This window comes from Antechinus flavipes, chromosome 5, assembly GCF_016432865.1.
Source record: "Antechinus flavipes isolate AdamAnt ecotype Samford, QLD, Australia chromosome 5, AdamAnt_v2, whole genome shotgun sequence".
NCBI lineage: Eukaryota > Metazoa > Chordata > Mammalia > Dasyuromorphia > Dasyuridae > Antechinus > Antechinus flavipes.
Genome location: NC_067402.1, coordinates 34,871,685 through 34,896,514, shown reverse-complemented (window position 1 = coordinate 34,896,514; position 24,830 = coordinate 34,871,685). Strand labels below are relative to the sequence as shown.

The 24,830-nt window shown below is 38.1% G+C and overlaps 1 protein-coding gene across 3 annotated transcripts in view; it reads left to right on the top strand.

Moving 5' to 3' along the window:
* PLCL2 (phospholipase C like 2) overlaps positions 1-24,830 on the top strand; it is a 216,904-nt gene that overhangs the window by 15,521 nt on the left and 176,553 nt on the right. The window lies entirely within an intron of this gene.

Here is a 24,830-nt window from a genome sequence, read left to right as displayed (position 1 = left end):
AAACAGAGGGGAGAAAAAGAGAAAAGAAAACTTCCTTGAAGGAGTTTAGCTAGATGGTTCAAGATGTCTTAACTTATTGACTGAAAAATAATTTATTATTTGGTCTTTCTTTTTCCCAGGCTTCTTTGTTTGATTTGGAGAGTGTCATGCTTGTTGTGTTTTTTTCTTGATCATTACCTTCCTTCTTTCACACCTCTTTCCTATAAGAAACTTTATCTTCTCACTTATTTGGTTTTTTGGAACTAAGGAGGAGGAAGCTTGTAGAAAAGTGTCTCTGGAAAGAGGGAAGTGTCTTGGGGACTAAAAGAGAAGTTGCAAGCATCAGTCCAAAAGCCACCCTAATTTTTTTTGTTGGGAACCGTTTACCACATGTCTTTCAAAGCCCATTTTGTTTTCTTGTAGAAAACACTTTAAAATCCTCTTGTTTCTCAGGAGTCCTTAATATTTCTTTAGGAAGCTAATTCAGAAAGATCCTCTTTTTTTTTTTTCTGGGACTGGTGATTGCAAAGCAAGGACAAAGTAGAATACTTTTAGACTAAAGGAAGTTTAAAGACAAGAGACTGAAACCTTTTACCCCAGTTTGTGTCTCCTGCTTTTTTCACAAGCAGCAGCTGGTCAGACCATCTGAGGACTATGGTGGAGCTCAATGTAGTGTCCCTAAAATAGATATGTGCATTTAAATACTTGGTCCCAAGGAAAATTTTGCAGGCCGGATTCATTCCTGGCCAGTGCCCACAGAAATATCTTGGAGACTGGAAGATGAGATGAGGAAACTGAGACCCAGATAAGTTACCTGCCTGAGGTTCCAGTGGTAGAGTTGGAAGTTTGAACACAAGTCCTATGATTCTTAAGTTCAGCAGTCTTCCCAATATACCATATTTCCTCCACAGCCTTCCTCTCCATGTTGGGCCCTCCTCTTTCAGGTGAACATTTCAAGGATTCATTTCAGAGGATAATAGTATAATATCTAGACTTTGGGACTTTTTATCTGAAGATTGCTCCAGAATCCTCTCAAGATTCTAGGGTTACCCTCGTAGATCGGGGGTAATTTTTAAATTCTATAGCTCATAAACTCCTACCAGTATGCTTCCTCCATAATAATCAGATATTATTTTGATATTTAAGTTTAAGTTAAAAACATGAACTATTTTGAATTGTTGATATTGCTTTTTTTTCCTTGTCCTGTTTTATAATTCTAGTTATGTTTTTTTACATGCCCCTTTCTGCCTATCTTGTTTGGTGTTTGAATTTTGGTATTTGGTTTACTTTAATTTCATGTGGTTTCCATGACCTCCACATGCAGGCCCTTTACCCAATCCCAGCTTCTTTTGCCCCACAGTCTGTAATTTTAAGTACATTACTGGAGATGTTACATAGGCAAGATTGCTTTGGGCCAGAGTACCGGGAGAAAGGAATCGCTGATATCTTGATCTTATAGTTCAGAATAAACATTTTTGTTAGGAAGTAGTAATGACAATAGCTCTAAAGAAAATAACCTTTTCGTTTTTCCTTGCTAAAGTCAGAATTCAAGTCAACCTGACAATTCTGCTAGAGCAACAGCAAGTGTAATTTGGACACGCTGTTATTTCTGTATGTTCACCACTGTCAGTGGGCCTGAGGTGATGGCAGGAATACATCAAATGAAAAGCTTGTCTTCATCTTGTTTTGTCTTATTCACTTGTTGAGAGAAGGAGGAGGAAGGGGGGGATAAGAAAGAAGGAGGGGGGGGGAGAGAGAGAGAGAGAGAGAGAGAGAGAGAGAGAGAGAGAGAGAGAGAGAGAGAGTGTGTGTGTGTGTGTGTGTGTGTGTGTGTGTGTGTGAGAGAGAGAGAATGTGTGTGTGTTTTTGATTGAAATCAGAAGAACTAAACTGGTTTCTTGTCCATTCTTTCTTTTTCCTTAGGAAGTCCCTTAAGTATTTTATGTTTCCAGTCCCCACCAATAAAAGGGAAATGGTACTATATAGCTGGGTACCTATTTCATTAGGTTGTTGTGCATCTTCTTCATAAGATTGGGTGAGAACTTAGAAATTCCTGAAGCAAGGCATTATGAAAATAGAGCAGTGGAAATAATATTGCTTAAGAAAATAGCATAGAAAAGTCTTGTCTGCTTAGTAGGAAGGCTTTCTCATTTTGAGAGGAAATACAGTACTAGAGAAGAATATGTATTTTTAGGTAAGGAAGCATATTGCTTCCAGCTTTCCATCCCCCTACCTCCAATTTCTAAATCAGATCTGAAAAGAGGAGGAGTGACTTTGGGAAAAGGAATCTGAGCATATTGGGTTTGTGAGGGTGGGGAGGTGATATTCCATCATGATGGCAGAGTGGATGAAAAGCTGACTTTGGAACTACCGTTCAGATCCAGGCTGAGAAATCCTGAGCAAGTCAGCCAGGATGTTAGTGTCCCAAGGCAATTCCCTAAGACCATATACTTATAGGTCATGGGAATCAACCTTTAAGGTGATTCTGTGCCTACCTGTTCCTCTTTTGTTCCCACATCCAGCAAGCTCTTTTCTTTGTTCTCATCTCCTTCTTTAACAAGACTATGGAAAAACCCAGCAGGCTTTCTTTTCTGCACCTTTTTGAGCAGGCGGGCTTCTTGGAAGATAGAGACGCTGAGATAGAAGTTTTGTTTTTGTTTTTTTTCTGTGGTCTCAAAAGGAGATATTGTCTGAGGAATTGGGTCTCTCCGACTGGGCTGTGTCTCATCTCTATAATTCAAAGGCAGTCTGGTTCTGCCCTTCAGACTTTGATAAGGCGAGGCATTTGTGCGGCCTTGGAATTTTCAATTTATATTTAGACACTACAAAATTATTTACTAAGTCCTCTGACCTATTTGTGACTTCTGAGAAGGGAGAAAGTGCCTTGAGTCTCCATGTAAGAAGCCACCTGTTCCTTTAAAGTGGGGATCTGTTACAGGGAGTGGGTTGCTCCTAGGTGAATAAAGAGAGACCCTTTGAAATATGTGGGTGCCGCCAAGGCAGCTGTGTCAATGCCAGTCTTTTCACATAGTCACATTACAGCTGCTGGAACACAGTGTTAATGTGGCCAAGGTCATAGGTTTGTTCCATTTTTGTGCTTATTAGTTCTGTGCAGAGAAAAAAAAATCAAAACAGAACAAAAACTTGGCCAAAGGGGCATCTCTAACTTTGGGCAGCTTTTTCATAAATGGCTGATGTTGACTGAGAGCATGTAGCAACTCAAACGGATCTATTAAGCAGTAGCATTGATTCTATATTTAAAAAAAAACAGCATTTCTTTTAAGGGCAAGGTTTAATTTATTGAATTTTATGTAGAAGAATTGATATGACCACATGCCATTAGCAGTAGGAGAAATGAGCTTTCAAATGACATCCTGATACTTTCTAATTGTTTGACTATGGGAAAGCCACAGTTTCCTCATCTATAAGATGGGAATAATTATAGCTCTTATCTTACATAGTTGCTATGAGGGTCAATTGAAATATACATGTAATCCATCTTATAAATCTTAAGGGGTTTTTTACCCTGGGATGCCTAGGTTCAGAGAGACTGAATTTGGATGAAAAAAAATCACATCTTTCTTTTTCTTAACCATTGGTTTTCTTTATAATCCAATGTATTTTATTCCAGGCATTTGTGAAAACATTGTTTTAGAGAGGAGTACATAGCTTCCCCAGGCTTTCCCACAGAAATCCAGAAACCATAAAAGGTTAAAAACTTTTACCTCAGAGTGCTGTCTAAATGGCAAATTTCATTATTTTTGTTGTTATTTTTATGTAGTTTCAGAAATGGATTTCATTTTATGGTGTATAGCAGTATTATGCCCCCAAAAAGAGTAATTTTCATGGGGAAAAAAACTTGATTCTCCTAACCTTATGGCAATTTTGTGAGATTTAATGCTAACTAGAGAAATCAAGTACCACAAACTTTATGTAAAAGTAAAAACAACAGATTCTGTTACACTAATAGCATATATCATGCATTTAAAACAGAAAAATCCTGGAAAGTAGATAGTAGTGTGGCGCTAAGAAGACTTGCTTCCAAATCCTGTTGTGACACTTATTGGCTGTGTGACCCTGTACAGATCACTTAGTTTCTGTCTGCTACAGCATCTCAAAATGACCTCTTTGCTAAATCATAGACAGGTTGCACTGGGTTAGGGGGAGTATTTTCAACACTGGATGAGTTTTTCCCAGCCATTAATGTTTTTTCCTCACCCCCAAGTAATTCTCTTGTGAATGTTTTATATATGTACTTATATACGTGCTTATTGTTTCTTCCAATAGAATGCTAAGTTCTGGAGGGGAGGTCTATCTCATTTCTGTCCTTGTATTGTATTCTCAGAGTCTGGAACAATCAGTCTTGTTGATTGATTTGATATCCAAGAATTTTCCCTGCTAACAAATGCACAGATCTTTCAAGCATTGTACATATATTATCTAAAGATATAATTGTAAAACATCATAGGATCTTCAGTTGCATTATGCTGTACAAATATTCCCTTCTATTATCATTCAGATTTTAAAAAATGTGTTCTCTGTAAACTTTTTTTGCTTAGATGTGTTTGGTCCAATAGGATTGAAGATCCCTCCATTTTCCTTGCTTTCCAGAGAAACAAATTTTCCTTTATTTGTTTTTTGAAGGTGTTAGCTGTTCACATGCAAAGCACTCTTAAAATTAAGCAAATACATTATTTTTGCAGCTATGAATATGGACTAATTAGACCTTCCTTAACAGTTTTATTGATGTGCTACATCTCTCTTTCCCTCTCCCTCCCATGTTTTCATTCTGAAATGGTCAAAAGAATGAGTTAGGTAAGAATTTGAGCTCACACCCACTGCCACCCTCAGCCATCTGCATTTATCTTTTGAGTTCCTTAGCACCATTTAGGAAAGCTCAGGGATTCAGTGAGAGTTACCGAGCAGTGGCAAGCTAATTAGTCTCTGGCTCCAATATTTGTCCCTTGCTCTAGTGATTCCTCACTGCTCAGGAGGAAAAGGCTATTTTAAATTAAGGTGCCATCTGTGTTGTATGGGACTGGGAGGATAGGGATTGCCAGGGAGTCTGCAAGTATTTCAGAGGAGATGTTTACATGTAAGATTTTTGTTCAAGTTGCAGATTGGGACCTTAGTATTTTTACTTCAGGGGAAGAAGGACTAAGAAGCTACTCTATTGTCATCTGTTTCCTTGAGTTTTTCCATTATATTAAAGGTACACAGGGGACACAACAGATGTGTTGTGTTCCTTCATCTCAAGGGAAGCAAGAAGGAAGGAGACTAGATCTAAAGAATGGAGATGAAAGGCAGCTGGGTGTAGAGCAGTGAATGTGTATTCCTGATAGGAAAAGGATGTTCAACCAAGAAACGATTGTAGAAAGGAGAGGGAGAGAAAGAGGGAGGAAAGAAAAAAAAACCTGAAGAAAAAGAAGGAATGAAGAGAGAAAAGAAGAGAGAAAAAAGAAAAAAAAAGAAAGAAAAATGAGAAGGATTATACGATATTGTTTGGGGGCTGGAAGGAATCGTTGAAATCTTTCAGCCCATTCTGTTCCTTCCCAATCTCCAGTTTTACTGATGAAGAAATTAAGACCTGAAAATGTTAAGGGATTTGCCCATAGTCACACAGCTAGTCAATGACAGATCTAGCATTTGCATACACCTCCTCCCATTCCAAATGCAGCTCTTTTTCCATTGTCATTCTGGGACAATTATGTGTCTGTAAATATGTAATGGCTATTCGGCATAGAATATCCAAATAAATATGATTTTTGTATATAAGTGAGTTTCAGAGAAGAAAATAATCCTATTTTAAATTTAAATTTTGTAGAAATAAGAAACATAACATTAATTGGTTAATGACATTATTTCTAATTGAGAAATAAGAAATGCATTATTTTTAAACTTATTTTCATAGTCTTGTCAAATTTGAGGAGTTTTGAGGACCTTGTAATATACTTGTGTTTATTAAAGTTCTTTTAAAACAACAGTTTCAATAGCTACATCTATATAAATATAACTTTCTATCAAGAAAGGATGTTCTTGAAGTGATACAAATTGAATGAAGGAAACATTTTTTGCACTTCTTTTACTCTGCCATTTGTTTATTCAACAAACCTTGTTTCAAAGAATGTGTTATTGATCAAAAATGTCACCCCCTTGGATTTTGCACTTCCCATGGGTCCATAAATTTAAATCAATTTGCAAGGATGGGAGGCTATATTCCGTTAACTGAGCATGTTTTAGATCAACCAGCAAAAGCCTGCTTAAAAAAGGAAACTGTTTGTTTACTCTCTGCCCCACCCAATCCAAAATACAGCCATGTGGTTGCAGTCTTGGAGAAAGCCGCTGTGTATTTGGAGGGTGTATTTTTCCGATGTGCACCGAGAAGGGAAGGGTTCATCCACACAGCCTCTGAGCCCTTGATCCTTTCTTTGGAAGATCAGATGAATGATTTTCGGCAAGGCCATTATCTGAGATGGGATTGCTCTCATTGGTGAATTACTTGACCGGTCACTCTTCATACTTACACTTAATGAATTGGCAGCTCTGTTCTGGAGAAGACAGTTTTTTGATTGCATTTTTTGCTGGTATCCTGAAATCCATAGTTAGAATTTGTTGGATATTCCATAAATCTAAGTTGGTAGCTTTAGGGTGTTAACAAATGCCAACATTTTGAGATTGTGGTTCCATTGGACCATTAATCATTTAACGGGTGAGTTAGCTTCTCACCTAGATCTTTTTCATGGCTTCAGTGTATCTTTATTATCAACACAAATACAAAGCACAATTTTGCCCCATTGACCATCATGATCCCAGAAGGAAGGACTTGTTTAGAGAGAAAAAAATATCAACTACTAATTTAAATATCCATTGATAGTATATGACTAGAGTAATGACTATATGAAGGGCAGTATATTTATCTGAGTTCTTGAGAGCCTCAATACTAAACAAAACTAGTTGGGTTTTTTTTCAAACAAAATTAATTCCTGTATTGACCTTATAGCGTGATGTTAAAGGGATTTTGATACCAAATATTAAAAATACAACTTCTTATGATGGCTGCAGTAAAACCATTGATCATAGCAAAAGCATTAATAACTAGCATTTATATAGCACATTAAGGTTTACAAAGTGCTTTATATGTGATCTCTTTTAATCTTCACAGCAACTCTGTGAAGTGGATGTGAGTGTTATTAATAATCTGCATTTCACAGATAAGAAAACTGAGGCTAAGAGGTTGACTTGTTCAATTCCCACAACCAATAAGGATCTGAGGCAGTATTTGAATTCAAGTCCTCCTGATGTCACAAGTTTAACATTCTATCCACATTACACTTAGTTGCCTTTCCAAGGTTCTGAACACTTAGTTTCTCTGCTTAGAAACCTCAGTAGCTCCCTTTTGCCAGTAGGACAAACTACAAATTCCCTAACCCTAGTATTCAAGGCTTTCCACCATGTAGTTGTCACACAGTGTGCTAATATCCCATTTACTCAAACTATTTTCTAGCCAGGTTGGTCTGCTACCATTTCCCCAGATTCATCTCACTGTCTGTCATCTTTAGAAAGTAACTTCTTGCCTGGAATACGGTTCCTCCTCATCTATCTCTGTGGAAATCCTTCTCTTCCTCTGAGATCTATCTCTGATTCCACCCCACTCCTTGCCCACAGCATCTGTCCTAATGGACATCTCTTCTCCCTTTCCTGATTGCCCTCGAGCACTTGTCCTTTGCTCCCATCACTTTCTCTCTTGGATTTTCATCCATGTACTCCTAGCACTTAACACATAGTAGGCATGAATACATATATTTTGAATTGTGCTGTTGTGCCAGTCCTTAAATTGTCTTAGAACTAAGACATCATTAGAAAGATCATGACTTTCATTTGGGATAGCTAGGAACTTTTATTCTCAGGGCTCAGTTTAAGCTGTCTTCCCACTGATAAGAGCCTGAATGAATGAGATAGGCTGTGTATTGCCATACTGCCATCTCACACTATAAGCTTCCCTCCTCTCCTAGATGCAGCCCTCCTGTGCTTTGGGAGGGTTCTTCGGGCTGTTTCAGACAGGAACACTTGAAGGTGCCAAGTTAAGATGACAAAGCACTAATTTTATAATTAGTACAGTCTCTCTGGAGTGGAGACCAATCTTTTAAACATTGATTGTTCCAGCGATGTTCTGTGATAGAGAGGAGAGAAGAGCTACAGTTTCCAAGAAATTGGAGGTAAAGAATACCCCAAAAAACAGAGAGACAGAGAGACAGAGAGAGAGAGAGACAGACAGACAGACAGACAGAGAGGGGGTGGGGGGAAGAGGAGAAAGAGACAGACAGGGAGAGACAGAGAGACACACATAGAGAGACAGAGAAACAAAGAAAGAGAAAAGGAGAGATACAGAAATAGGAAGAGGAGAGGCAGACAGAGACACACACAGAGAGACAGAGAGACAGAAGAAAAAGATAGAGAGGGAGAGTAAGAGGAGAGAGAGAGAAGGAGAGTGGGAGAAAGAAATGGAGATGGATGCGCACAGTAGGTGTGATCAGACACAGTAGGTTTGCAACTCATGGCAAACAAGGAATGACAAAGAAGCAGTATCTTAAATGAAAGGAATCCTCAGAGACGGATGGCTGAGAGAGAACAGAAAGGAAGAGTGAGGGGTGAGGCAGGTTTTATGCTCCAATGATCCCCTTGGTATGTCAGAAGGACTCAAAGAAGCTACTGAGCATGTTGGAAGGACCCACTGTGGCAAAATGATGGGAAGACATGAACAGTCCCAGAGGATGTACATGCATGGAGGGGCTATGGTCATTGTCACTGGAGGGTGTATCCATATTGGTGAGATTGTGGTTCCATTGCACCATTGATCATTTATCAGAAAGAAGAGCAAGTTTGACAGTGTATTGAAATTTGCAAAGGTCAAACCAGCCAGGTGCTCAACAATTTCTTCTTTTGGGAGGAAGAGAGACTAGATCCACTCTCTCACTGGTATAGAGCTCCCTCTGCCAATGCAGATCAATAAATGCTCAGCTCTTTGGAGTCTTAGAGGATTCCCCAGGCTCAGAAGGTTAAATGATTAGGCTAGGGTCACATTGCCAGTATGTGTCAGGTCAATCTCAGCTCTCTGCTTACCAGTATGCCGCCCCTCCACTATTTTAAACTTAACCTAATTTTTAATTAAATGTTTTATTAGATACTTAGCACTCAAGGTCAATAGAAATAACTGTACTAGATGCAAGACTATTTAAATTAAAGCAATTCACTTCAGTGCATAAAATGACATGACAGCTTAATTTAAAAAATCTAGGTATGAGCTTTTGCAATATTTGAGAAATACTTGGCAGCTAGGTGGGACAGTGAATAGAATGCTGGGTTTAGAGTGAGGAAAACTCGAGTTCAGATCTGGTGGCAAGATTAGCTTTGTGTTCCAAGCTAGTAACTTAACTACTTTCTGCCTTAGTTTTCTCATCTGTAATAGTATTTCTCAACAAAATAATAGTACTTACCTCCAGAAGTTGTTATGGGGATAAAAGGAGATAACATTTATAAAGTGCTTGGCAAACTTAAAGTGATCGATAAATGCTAGGTTTTACTATTTCTTTGCTATTATTACAAAGTGTAGAATTCTTTGTTGTGCTTGTGCCTTAAAAATTGCTAGCCTGTTGAAAGTATTTTATTGTTTTCTGGTCAATGAATGAGATCACTGATTCCATTGAAGTAGACGACTGAGAGCATTCTAAGTAAATTAATGGATCCCAACATATGTGTGTGTATTTTGTGTATGCATATATATACATATCTATCCTATTACATTCAGTTATAATAATGCTGTGCCATGTGGGTTGCTTCATGCCGTACATGTACCGTTCAAGTTGTCTAAATATTGGGAACACTACACACACACACACACACACACACACACACACACATACACACGTATATATTTCAGCATCTCTGCCTTCATCCTTTTCTGACAGCAGCAACAATTGCTAAAGATGCCATCCCAGGGCGCAGACCACATGCTCCCAGCCAAGTCCCAGTGGTAGTGAAGAGCCTGCTGTTTTGCACCTGCCACGCTTGGGGAAGAGTGGAAACATTTGCACACGCCAAGGCAATTGTTGGTTTTGTGTGTGTGCATGTGTGTTTTCCTTTACAAAATTGCTTTCTGCGCTGATGATCTAAACACACCCTCGGTGTTGTATTTTTAGTATATCCTCTTAGGATAAATTTTTGCCGCTGCTGCTTCTTGTTTTTTGTTTTTTTTTTGATTGAAGAGAATTCCTTTTGTGCATTCATAGTTCTGTTTCCAGTTGTGTGCCAGCAGCTCTCTCCATGTGCTCTCTCTAATAAGCCTCAATTGAAGTGGGGAAAGGATGGCAGTGGCAGCCTGTTGTACAGCCCTTTTCCTTCCCATATTAATTCTCTCCTTGGGCAAAATGTAATGTGATATTCCAGAAAATGGAGTGCAGAAGAGGAATGGGAGGGATTGTGAAGACTGAAGAGCAAAGCCATTTAGAAATCATCTAGGTATTAGCTAAAGGAAATGGTTTTCAAAAATTCAGTGTCCACAAACTCCCTTGTTTCTGTAGAGAATTTTTTTTTAAGAAAAAGGTTTTACTAAATCTTGAATTACATGGTTGTCTTCTGAACCCCCAGACTTGTCATTTATTTTTAATGAAGTCTAAAGGCCTTCCAAAGCTTGGAGAATCCTCTCGAGTGTGTTTACCTTTTTGGTGTTTCTCAGGGTATCACTTTGATTCTTTAAGTCTTAATCTGCCTATTAGTCCACCAGGGATTTCAAGATGGGAAGGCCTCTGGAGATCATGTACTTCAACTCTCTCATTTTACAGATGATTGAACTGAGGCCTTTGAGAAGAAAAGTAACTTGTCCATCAAGTAAATAGCAGAGATGGGCTTTGATCACGTCTCCAGGTTTAGCGTTTTTTTTTTTCCCAACTAAATGATATTGCCTCTCTCTGTGTGGGCTGTTCCATTGCTATAAACCAATATCCATAAATGTAATAATTTATTATTGTGTGATTTCCAGCAGAAGATAATGGGATTTAGAACTGGGAGATATGTGAGAGCATCTACCAGATTTTTATCTTTTTATCCCCAACAGTTAGAACTGTGTCTAGCACATTTAGGTCCTTCAGAAATGATTCTTGAGTAAATCCATTGGACTGTTTGTTACACCACATCTCTTCGCTTAATTTTCACGAATTTGGCTAATGTAGGTAATGATTTGCCCATTTTTCAATGGTTTAAACTTTTCACTTCTACTTGTGTTCCCTGCTGCTGTCCTCTTCTCTGCTTAATTTACTTCCATCTGAGGGTGGACAGTGAGTCTCTGGCTTGTCAGTTATGCTAACTATTCTGGAACAACTGTGACTAAAACTTTGATGGACTCTGCCACATCCCAAGGGATAGAGAAAGATCCCTCCTTCCCTCTCTCCAAAGAGACATGGCACAATCCTAAAGCAGAATGCTCAGGAGAGAAGGGTGGAATGACCTTAGGGAGGAAGCTTCTTTCCCACTCTGTGGCCAGTCACTAATAGAACTCCCCCAAATTGGGAGAGACCAAATCTAGGAAATTTTTAAGTTGATCATGTCCTTAAGTATAGGACTAAAATGCATGTCCCTACATACAGAGACAAGAGCACTTGCCCAGCCCCATGGGAAGTATTCAGATCTATCCTTACCACATTTAAAATATTTCTCTTCTTTCTGAGAATTTAAATTATCCCTATTTTCTCTATTTTTTGCAATAGACAAGGGTATATTATATTTAATACAACTCAACAGACATTTATTATTAAGGGTCTGCTATATGGCTTACACTTTATTCGGGAGGGTGGGAGTGTGGATGAAACAAGACAATTCTTATCCCTAAGGATTTTCCAAACTAATTAAAGTGGGTGTAGGGCAGAGAGAGATAGTATAAAATACATGACTATAAGAGGGGATGTGAGGGAAGTATATTAGAGATGTTCTAACAGAAGAGGATAAAAGATTCATAAAGAGAAAGATCCATTTAACCTAATGGGGAAGATGAATGATGTCTCCACTTATCATAAGAATATAGTTCTAGAACTGGGGGTACCTCAGAATCCATAGAGCTCAGCCTTCTAATCTTACAGATGAGGAAATGAAATCTATTACTAAAACGACATAAAAATAACAACCAAAATAATAAAATTTGCCATTTAGACAGCACTCTGAGGAAAGAGGTTTTAACTTTTTCTGGGTCTTAGATCTCTGTGGGCAAGTCTGGTACAGAAGCTTCCACAAGATCATTCACATAAGTAAATGGCACCTGAGTTTAGGAGAAGTGTCTCCTCCCACTGTTCCCTCTAACTGAAATCCTCCCCTGCCTTCAGAGCCTAGCTTAAATGCCATTTACTCCATGCTACTATGGTCAAAGGTATGGGACTATCATGAGGGAAGATAGGGGAAGTTGAAAAAGGCAAGATATGATTGAGGAACAGTCTGGTTTGGCAGAAAATATGTATGAAGAAGAAAGCTTGAAACTAAGTTTAGTTTGGTTGAACAAATATTGATTAAGTGGGTTCTATGTGCAAGGCAAAGAGTTAAATGCTGTAATTTTTGTATCTACAAAAAGAAAAACTACATAGAACTTAAGTGGGGTAGGGGGATATGGAATATACACAGATGAGCATACATAATACAGTATAGGGAGTAACGAGGGCATGGAGGGTCCAGTTCGGTAGATTGTGGAAATGTTGTAGATGTTAAATGCTTGCTATGTGCCAGTTACTCTGCTAAATACTGGAAATCAAAAGACAAAAATAAAACATTTTTTAATCTTAGGGAGTAAAGCATATGCTTTAAGACTTACAAATCATTTTATATGTGTGTGTATGTATGTGTGTACACACACATATAAAAATCTTATTTACAATTCACATTAGCCTGTGAGGCAGGTACTATCCAATTTTTTGGTGAGAAATCTGAGTCTGTGAGTGGTCAAATATTTATTTATTCTGTCAGTCAAGATCTTATTAAAATCCTTCCATGCTAGTCTGGTGAAAGAATTGAAGACATCTAGTCTTGTTCATAAAGTTGTAAAGTGGATTGAAAGCCAGTTGAATAGCTAGGCCCAAAGACCCAACATTAGTCATTTTCAGCTTGGAAAGAAGTGGTGTATTTGGTGTGGGCCCTGAATATCTTGATCAAGGAGCTGAGTAAAGATACAGTGATTATGTACATTCTTGAAGATGACACAAAGTCAGGGCTGGAGGAGGGGGATAATTGGCATAGTAGGTAGCAGGAGAAGGGTATAGAATGAGCCTGATAGTCTAGAACATTGGACCAAATTAAATAAAGGTAGAAATAATGTAAAATCTTATATTAAATTTTTTTAAAAATTGAGTTTGCACTAATTTTCCTGAGGGGGAAAAAACCCAGGGCTTTGAGAGACTGAGTATACAGTGTTGTATACAGTGTTGAGTTGCACTGAGAGTATCTACGATGATGGAGGTGATAGTCTTTGCTCTGTCCTCAGTCAATAAACATTTATTAAGTGCTTAGTATGTAATAGGCTCTGTAGTAAGTGCTGTTTGCCCTGATCAGGCCATATCTGAAATACTGGGTACAGTTATGGACTTTGCATCTTAGGAAGGATATTGATAAGCCAATGAGTCTGGGGGTCTTGCTATATGAGTGTCTGTTGGTCAAACTAAAAGGCTATAACACCATGGATATAAGTATAAAGAATGGAGCAATCTCTGCTTGCAGTAAGCTTCCAGTTTAATGAGGGAGAACAATCCTGAAGTAATGTTTATCCATGAAAAGACTTAAAGTTTAGGAGAAGATATAAGGTGGAGGTGAACATCTTCAGTCAGTTGAAGAGCTGTCACATGCAAAGAGAGTTAACCATGTTCTGCTTAATGTAAAGAGGTCCAGATCAAGACCTCCAATTTGCAAGTCATGGAGAATCATCTTTAGATTTAATGTAAAGAAACCATCTATGGATGGAGCTGTCCAGATTTGGGATTGACTTTCTCTCTAGTTGAATTCTTTGAGCAGAAACCAGATAATCACTCTTTGGTGATATGGTAGAGAATTCTTTGTCAGGTATGTCCTTGGAGGTCCCTTCCAACTCTTGAGATTTTTTTTTTTTTAACAAATCTACACAAAATGCATTAGGAAAATTTGAGAAAGCAAAGATCATTTTGAGCTGGGGGATGGGAAATGCTACTGTTTTGAATTAGGTAATGCTACTATTCTGAATAAGGTAATTCAGCAAATAAGAGAATTGAGATTCCCCAGTTTTCCTCAGCATCCATACTTATTTATTTCAGAATTTATGGAGCACCTTATCCTTTATATTGCTATAATACAATTTCTCACTTAATATTAAAGGGAGTTAATATTAAATTAACCTAGTTGAATATTAAATTAATATAATACAACATAGAAGAGAGATACAAGATTGCAGAATTCTTTTTAAGTAATCTTGTTTTATTGCTTTGCTTCTAGGTGGTTTAAAGCAAAACCATACAGATAGTGTTTTACCTTTCTTTCTTTTTTTCCTTTAATAGCTCTTCAAGGAAGGGGAGACCAGAACATCCTTCCCATAACAGTGCTTAACAACTTAGGAGCATCATTTAAGTTATTTATAGGAACTGGGTGCCAAGATAAAATTAGTGCATGCAGTCTCAACTTGAATGGAGAAAAAGAAACCAGTGAGATCTGTGTTAGTGGTTGCAAGTTTTCTCTGACCGAATTGCAAATTGAATGGAGAAGCTCCCTTTTCTCTTTATGAGACAGGAGATAGTATAAAGAAAGCTTGCCTTTCGGTATAGGTGATTAGCAAGTAGCCTTGACAAGATCCTGTTTTATATTGCATTTCCGGGGATGGGGATGGCTTAAGTGAATATTGCCTTCATTTAATGATCTTTCTAAAAGAACCACATGAGATGCTGCTGAATTAATTGTTCTGCACTTGCATTTAGGCTTTGCCCTTAAATTCACCGGCAATAAAATTTCCATTAGGAAACTTGAATTTGTAAATGAATTATATAAGTTAATCAGTTACAAACAATGAATAATCCTTTATTTTTTCTTTTATGTAATTATAATCTAAGCTGTGACATTTATGAATGAACAAACTAGAGGATAAGAAATTGACCAGAATGGATGGAAAGGAGCCTTCTCCCCCTCAGAAAGATCATTTAGTTTTAGGTAAGGTTTCGGAAATAATGAAGACTCTCAGTTTGGCTCCTCAAAGCATGACCACCGTTCGTGTTTGTGGTTTTACTCGGAATGCCCTTGTGAGCTACGTTGTTTCAGGCAGTAGGTTCTCACCTAAGGGAGCCAAGGCTTCTGGGGGTGGTGCAAGGTTACGAGCAAACAGAGTTGCAGGCAAAGCCCAAAATGGGGTTGTGGCCGGCAGGGTGCTGGGCCAGGTGCTCTCTTTGCTGAATTATTCAGTCATCTGCTCTATTTGCATCTGAAATACACATCTATGTATGTATTTACACACACTATTGAATTGTTTACTATGTAGCCAATTGTGATTAATTCTGGGGTGTCTGTGAAGACTGGATAAGACCAGTGTGATTAATTAAGAGATCGGATCACCAAGAAATCTTCAGGATTTGGGGGATGGGCCCATTCAGACTGTATATGACTCCCCCATATGCTGACAGCCAGCATATACTGGGGCGACTTCCTCCTTTTTCTTGTCTGTGAGGGTCGGGGGAATGAGAATATCTCAGCAGACATTCATTGGGAAAGGCAGCCTGCTCTCCCTAAGAGACCTTAACCTTCAGAGTTGGCTGTTCTGAGAGCCTTTTGTGCCCTTGGTGCTGAGGGATTAACTAGCCAGCTGTGTTCTGGATGGCCCCAGATCTTCACTCTCTCTCTCTTCCCACTGACACTGGTCTAATGAGGTTTTTATTACTTTATACCTGAACAATGAGCCAATCTTTCTGCCCTCCGGTCTCAGGAGCATCTTTGTAGAACACTCTCTATAATTCCCTTTCTCTGCCTCACCTCTCCCCACCTCCAACACCTTCAGCAATTCTTTTGCCTTTACTATCGGTATTTTTTCATCGCATAGCTGACTAGATGGAAAAATAAATGCTATGACATTATAGTAATTAGATCAGCCAAACCATCTCTGTAGGAAAAAGTAAATAAATGGAAATTGTCTTTGACCAGATTTTGAGATGGGGTTGGATGGCCTGTCCAAAAAGTCAGCTCACTAGCATTATATGAACACACACACACACACACACACACACACACACACACAGCTTTTAAAGTTTTGTTCTTACATTACAAACATTTCTAAATTACCACCCCTCTGTGAAAGAGCTGTCTTGTCAGTGACCTCATCTGAAAGTGCTTGCAGTATCCCACAGCTGTAGCCCCCTAACCTATTTAAAATTTTTTGAAATGAATAGATGATTGTTTTCTTTCCCTTCCACTCCCCAGTCCTTAAAAAAAAAGAAGAAAGAACATATTTCATACATATAACAAATTTATGTAAATATATATTTTATATATAAATAACATATAAATAGACTATAACTACATAAAAGAAAAAAAGGATTATTCATCATCTGTAACATATTAACTTATATAACTCGTTTACAAATTCAAGTTTCCTAATTGAAATATATATATATATATTATGTAAATAATATTATATTACATATGTATAAATTACATATAACAAATATAGTCAAGCAAAACAAGTTCCCTCATTGGCTGAATGCAAAAATATATTCTCATTCTGCCCTAAATCTATCACCCCTCTTGTCAGAAGGTGACTAGCATGTGAAACACTGCTATAGACATTGTCTGTAATCATTGAGTTTGGTTCAGCAGTGAATAAAGATTATTTGTTGTTGTTCCTCCTTTGTTCTTGAAGAGGACCAATGACATCAGGAGGGTGATGTCTTCCAACTGAATTGGATTTAAGTGAGGCAGAGTTGTGCAGGGCCATCAGCCTCATTCCTTCTTCCAGAGCCAGTATGGTCCAGTGGCGAGACATAGGTCAAGGTGATTGGAGATGGTCCAGGATGCAATGGGAGATCTCGGTCTTTTGAAGTTGACATCTTTCCTAGGTCCCAGTTTGTCTGGGGCAATGTCCATTTAGTCATTAAAAGCTAGGTAAGAATTGAAGCAAAAGATGGCCACGTTTTCTTTCACAAACAAATCAGTCTGGGAGAATGTGAAACAGAAGCTAGATTGCATTTGAAAAGTTGACCAGTACTTTTAGAAATTCCAAGTTGGTTTCCAGTGCAAAAACCATCTTTTTTGACACAAATATTGTTCTGAGAATGCTGGATTATTGTCAGTCTTGGGATTTCCAATCTCCAAAGATGCAGAATTGCAGATGGCCCCAAGGTCATGACAGACAACTACATGGTAGATTCAGGATGACAGAATTCAATGATTGCTGGGCTCAAGAAGTGGTGCAAGAGATAGGTATTATTGAGGAAAAAGGTAAATGGGGATGGTGAGCCAGTCGTGGCAAAACTGAGGGCTAAGCAGTGAATGCTGTATACTCAAGTGAGTAACCATAAAATGCAAAAAAATCCCCTCCAAAAACTCCACCGGGGGGGGGGGGGGCAAAGTAGAGGAAGGCCACCATCACTTTGGATGAATCCGCTGTAAAATAGATGAGAACATGGACACAGTCACACAGGATGAGAAGGCATGGGTGAATTGCAATCTGCCCTGATTGAGAGAGGGCCATTTTGACACTGATGGGCAAAAGATCCATTGACATTTAATAATTAGTGTTGAATAATTAATACTCAATTAAATGTTGAAATATAATCATTAGAAATAGCAATTCTTTCAGATCCAGGACTCATTTGTAGTCCTAGCAGGATGTTAACAGGCAGTGATGGCTTCTCAGTCATTAAAATGTTTCCTAGGAACATACTTGAATATATTCCTTTGGGGGAAGGAAGCATTCTGAGTGAGTTTGCTAAGAAACTCCAGTTTGGTTTATTACCTTCTCTGTACTAAGTGAGGCAGGACTGTTAAATGGAATCATCTTAATGTGAAGGCTTGTGGCATTCCATAAATAGTGGTTATGAGTACCATTAGATCTCTCCTATGGGCCCACCCCTCTCCAGTCTCTTAGCAATTGGCCTAATTCAGGATGTCTTTATCTCTTTCCTGGATTATTGCATTATCTCTGATTTGGTCTCCTTGCCTTAAGCCTCTCCCATCTCCTAGTTATTTTTTACACAGCTGATAAAGCAAAAAGTCTGACCAAGTCAGCTCCCTCTCCTGACCCTCAATAAACTCCATACCTCATTTCCTTTTTCTAGTCCCCTCCACATTCTTTTGACCCACTTATTGCTTTCCCTATGCAACACAGTATCCCCTTGTCTTTATGTTGATTCCTCCCCCATTTTGGAAATTCTCTCCCTCTGCCTCTTAGAATCCCTGGCTTCCTAAAAACCCAGCTCAACCATTTCCTATTAGATCAGGCACTTTTAACCTTTTGGGGGTTGCCTTTGGCAGCCTGGTAAAGTTTATAGACCCCTTCTCAAAATACTGTATTTCATTGTACTAAATAAAATACATTACAAGGATTACAATGAAACCAATTCTATTAGAATATAGTTATTAAAAATAAAGTTCATCAACTCTAGGTTAAGGCCCTAAAAAGTGTTATTGGTGTCCGTAACTGTCAGTGTACCTACTTCCACTTTGTTTATGTACATACATGGTTCTCTCCCTTTAGGCTTTAAGTTCCTTGAGGGCAGATTCTAGTTCAGTTTTGTCTTTGTAGCCTCAGTAATTGGCACAGTATCTCAAACATATAGCTTAATAAATGCTTATTGATTGATAGATTGTTTAGTCTACGGTCTCACGCCTTTGGTATTTTCCTCCATATTCCATTGCTCTTCTCCCCCACTTGGGACTATTGGAGCTCAATGCAATTGTGGATGCTGATTTCCAGGTAATTCCATTTTTATGATCCTTCTTTAGCAAGTGGCGCCCATAAGACTTTGTAATTACAACTGATTTCTTTGTGATGGTGGCATCTTGAAAAATCTTTCTGTTTAAACATCCTGTTGAATAGCATGTTATGTTAATCCACTAATTCTCACAATGGATGGATCAGTAGGTTTTATATTCTGCATCCAGGAATGAATCCCAATTTGGAAACTTTTCCTCCACTATGGTCCTATCAGTTTGATCATTGTTAAATCTGCTGATTGCCAAGTATAAGTGAAATGGTGGTTCAATTGTAGCTTAATTACTAATTCCTTTCAATTCAATTACATTTGTTAATCACCTTCTTGTGCAAGGCATTGGGATTATCCAGGCAAAATGAAATAGCTCTTGTTCTTAAGGGGCTTTCTTTCTATTGAGACAGTGGAGGTGGAAGGATGTAATTTGTAATGAAATAAGAAAAAACAAAAGAAGGCATCGAGGTAACTAAGCAGATAGAGTGCTAAACATGGAATCTGGATGACTGAGTTCCAATCTGGCCTCAGATATTTATTAGTTGGATGATCCTGGACAAGTCACTGCCTGAGTTTTCTCATCTATAAAATTGAGACAATGATAGCATTTGCTTCCCAGGGCTGTTGTGATAGTAAAATAAGATCATATTTATAAAATGCTTTAAGATACAAACATTAAGGAGCATTATATATGTTAGTTATATTAAGGCGAGAGAGAATAGGGGAAGCTATTCAGTAAAGCTTATTGTAGATTTAGGGAAGGTCCAATCTTTTGGATTGCTCAAAGGGTTGAAGAAAATTTCTAATAAGTGAGAGCCAGCATGCTCTTCTGACTTTCCATCAAAATCCTTGGACTCTCTATCAAATACTAATTCTATTCTACAGCGTCCAACTGAACTTGGGAGGAAACTAGGAATTTTAAGAGAGTAGGATGACAAAAGGAATTTATTCCAGGAATAGGGGCAGCCTATGCAAATTTATGAAGACAGGAGATGGCACAATGAGTTAGGGGACCAGCTAATGACCCGATTTGGCTAAAAGAAGAATAACATGAAATGTTTCCAGAATGGTAGACTTCTTTTCTTTTGTACCTTTCTTTTGGTGAATGATAAGTGATGAAGACTTTGGGGAATACAGAAGGTAGTTTATTTTTGAAGAGGTGTATTTGGGAGGGCACATATTTGAGATTCCAAGAAAGAATTCATTCTCTACTTTGTGTTGTTTTTAAAAATATAATTGTCTAGAAAATTTTAAAAAATCCTTGTTAGTGTTTAAAACTCAAGTAAGATGGATTTAGAAGCTTCTGATTATGTAGTTAGAAGAAAAATTCCCCCCACATTTTTGCAATTCATAAAGACACTTAAAATCTTGTAAAGAAGACATATTTTAGATGATTAAAATCTGAAACTTGATAAAGATGTTCATATCAGCGTGCCACGTACAACAGGATCTTTCCATGTGAACATATCTTCATCTGGTGCTTTTTTTTTTTTTTTTTTTTTAGCAGTGATAGAACTCATTTCCAAAGCAGTTTTGAATCTGGTGGTTGTGGCAGAATGTTATTTCCCAGCGTTTATTTGCTCACTCTTGACCTGTTCCATTTTCTTGTTTTGATGTTATCCTTTGAGAGCAGATGAAGATTTGTTAGGGAAGTTATGTTAGGCATGGGAGTGGTAGGAGGAGGTGGGGAAGACAGAGAAGTCGTCTGTGGGACAGATAGTTGTGAAGATTCTAGCATCATCACCTTACAAAACCTTGAAAGATGTTGTGAGAATAATATAGCAGAACCTAGATGTGAATTACCCAAAAGAGAGCTTTGGGGATAATTTCGTAAGAGTAGCATAATGGATTCTCTTACACATCTGCTAATTAATTTGGATCAGCCGTAACAGAGGAAAGGAAAAAGGGAATAAAAAATGATCACTCATGCCTACCAGTGATTGTCTAGAGACTGTGTTATGGGTACTTTGTTTCTACCTTTCCAGAAAAAATCATAAAAGGAAAAGTGTTTAGCAATGAAGACTGAGAGTGGGGAGGAAACACATTCATTCAGCCTAGAAATTATGTTAGGTTGTCTCTTTGAAACACCACATTTTTTAAATGATAGTAAAATAATGCTTTTTAAATATCATCTTCCATAAATTAATGTGTCATTGATTTCACCATGGTGAGTAACCCTCTGCCAATGCCAGTAAGCATGGTCCGAGGCATTTTTTCCCATCCTAAGGAACTCTTGTTCAGCTTTTTATGGGAGCACTTCTTGGAAGACCCCAATGTTCTTGAGGTCTCCTTCTGGATCTACCCCTATTTAAGTTGAACCAGTACATCAGTCAGACTCACTATCATTCTTATTCTATGATGAACTCATATCTACCATGACATGTCTGAGCTACCTCACGGGAGCCAGTCCCAGCTAGAAATGTGCCGAACCCTGCTATGACCCATGATCTACAAGCCAGCCTTCCAAAGCACGGGAATAGCCGTTCTCTATTTTGTCATTACTGCTCTGTGGATGGGTTTGTTTGCCTCTCTGTTTTTCAAATTTATGGCTTTTTGTTCCTCTTATTTATATGGGGTTTTGTTGGCCTGTCATTGGAAAATTGCTTCTTGTTGATTGATAGTGTCAGTTGGCTATTTCTGTAAATCGTTCAAACTCTGGGAACATTTGGCCACCTCCATTAAGTTTCTCTTCCCCTTTAGTGCTTGACTTGTGAGGGGGCAAAAAGATGAATTAGAATATTTACCCCACCCCCTCACCATCTCTATCCAGAAACTAGCTTTGAGGAGAGGATTGAATAAAGAGGAAAAGAAAAGGCCGGGTACTGCATTTGATTTGCCACCAAAGGAATTACCAAGGACTACTTCCCAGGACCTTGTGTATTATTTTATGGACAACTATAAAATGGCCCTCAAATGTTTTCCAGTATTTTTAATTACATAAATAGAAGAATGTTCTATTGAGGATTTGTTACTGAGGAAATCATTTTTCATTTTGTCCTAGAATCATTGCATTTTTTAAAGTTGGAAGGGAACTTTGAGAGCTTCAAGTTCAGCCTGGTGTCCTTCTAGTATGGAAAAATCCCTTCATGAGCCTATACTGAGTTGCCTGTGGCACTGAGAATAACCAGCCTTTGTTCACACGGTATAAGGGCCATTAGAAGCAGGATTAACTCTCATTCTTCTTGCCCCTGTGGCTGGTTTTCCAATCCTGAAGTTTACTGCCTCTTAAAGAACAAGAATAAATTCAGTATCCAGTATTTTGAAGGTAAAAACGGTATGAAGTTTATAGAAATGGCTTTCTCTAGGTAACTAATATTATGCTAGTCGCTCTAAAGAAACTTTCTCCTGGGGTCTGCTGAGAAGTGTATCCCAACCTTTTGTGCAGTGTTGAAATAGGCTAATGAGAAAGCTGGCCTGCTGGGTTGAGATGTGGCCAGATGGGAAGGTTGCCACTGAGTGAACTGTTTTTGATGGAAAAAATTTGTTCTTGAGCTTGGCATTTGGGTCTATAGCTGCCAAAGGCACCCAGGAATAACCAGTACTCAAAATTCATTAGCAAAACTGGGAACAAAATTAACACTGCCCATGAAAAGGGTCACTGCCATGGTGATATTAACTGAATGAGCTCACATGACTAGACTGGCTTTCCAGCTTGGTTAGTGAGAAAATTCCAAATTGTCACTAAGAATTTTTCATTATTTTCACATTAGGAAATGATTAGTTTCAGAAATTTAGAATCTAAGCATGGGGACAGTGGGATTTTGATAGCTATAATTCAATTCAGAAACATTTATTAAGTACTTAATATATGCATGATACTATGTCAGACAATTCAGTAATATTTATTAAGTACTATAAGAGACCCAAACATGAAAACAAAATGGGACCAAATTTCTATATGAGTTTCCGCTCTGCCTGGAAGGATTCCATGAATCAGTAAATTCAAGATAATTTGGGGAGAGACAAAGCATTACAAAATGAGGGTAAGGAGAGAAAGTTTCATGGAGAAATTAATACCCCCTGGGCTCAGGAGTGAATCCATTCCAGCCATGGGCAAAGGCATAACTATAGGAAAGGGAACTTTAAATTCAGGGAAAAGCAAGTCATCTAATGAGTTTATGACAATATACAGAGAGGAGAAAAATTGATGATAGGGTTAGGAAAATGAATGGAAGTCAGGTGGGAAGATTCAGAGGTTGAGGAATTCAGATTTTTGCTGAAGACTGTTGAAGTTCAGGCACATGTTGGAGGGAAAGGGAGAAGCATTTGTATAGCACCTACTGTGTGCTTGATCATTTGACATACATCTTAGAAAAATTCATTTGGCTGTTATATGTGGAACATGGATTGGACAAAGGCTCAACCCTGGAAGGAGAGAGAGCAAGTGGAGATTATAAGCACTGCCCCTTAATAAGAGATTATTGCAGATTGAATTACTCTCAGCAGTGGTGATTATCAATAGGAGCGCTTTCAGTAACTGTATTTTTCTCTCACTGGTGTTGTTCCCCATCTCTCTGGGCTTTCTTCTTCACTCTGTGTCCAGGAGACTGGAGGATGCTTGCCAAGAGCCTTCTTGGGTATCGAGTCTCCCATCTTTCACTTTTCCTTCTCTCCCATTCATGATCTGACTGCTTTGAATACCTTTAAAGGACTTGTATCTCTTCCTCTGAGGAATAGCTGGGAAATTGTTTACCAATGAATGAGATAATTGTCTTCTGTGCTGTGAATGATCTTTCCTTTCCCTTAGGGGTCAAGTTGCTTAAACTCTCTGAGCATCTGCTTCATGATCAATAAAATAAGCTTCATTTTAAAGGCCCCTCCTAACACTAAAATATTCTCTTATTCTGGAAGCCTTGAACTTATAGTTTTACGACCTCTTTTTTTTGCTTTTTCTATGCTCGATGCTGCAGAAGTAGCATATTGTAATGATTTGCAACCTTGCAGATAGGGAAGGAAAAGTGTCTTTTGTTTTAGCTTGTATTTCGAGTGCATAGAACAGTTCCAAGCACATAGTAGGTGCTTAGTCAATAAGCTTGGATTCAAATCTTAATACATATATATAATTTTATTTATTTATTTAAATCATAACTACAATTATTTATTTATTTGAAGGGAGTTTATTTGTTTATTTATTTATTTATTGCTGCATGACTGTGGACAAGTTTTTAAATGACAATTTCCTCGATTGTTTGGAGAATCAAATGATCCAGTGAAATAACATCTTTTACAAACCTTAAGCCACCATAACTGTTAGGATTATATGGCATTGTGTAGGGGTCTTCATCCTGTGAGTGGCAGGAGGACAGGATCTGTTTGTCACCATCTTAGGTCTCAAGAGCATTTCTAATACTCATATTATGTGCCCATCTGTCAGCCTAGTTCCACACTAAATAAAGGGAAGGAATGTGTCTCATTACATGGCTACAGGGTAATAGATGCCCATGAATATGGCAGAATCTTAGTTTTAGGCTATCGCGAACGGATGCCAAAACATTAAATCATTGAGCTGTTTTGTCTACCCAGTGCCAAGGTTCTGTATGTTTTAAAATCAGAAACATTGGAGTTTGCAAATATTTGAAAGTTTGGCTTCAATTTATGAAGGAAGAACATTCTTATAGAAGCCTTAGATGTTCATTTTTCAGGCAGGTTTTTTTTGGGCTCAAGCAGTCATAATTTTTGTTTATGTTTGGGAGTTTAAAAAAACTGTTTTATTGACACTCTTTAAAAATATGTATGTATACGTGTGTATATCACTTTCACTAGACACCATTTCTTCCCACAGCACCCTTCTGTGTAATAAAGAAATGCAGTCAAACAAAACAAATTGACATACTGGCTGGGTCTGATAAAGAAATGCAATCAAACAAAACAAATTGACATACTGGCCAGGTCTGA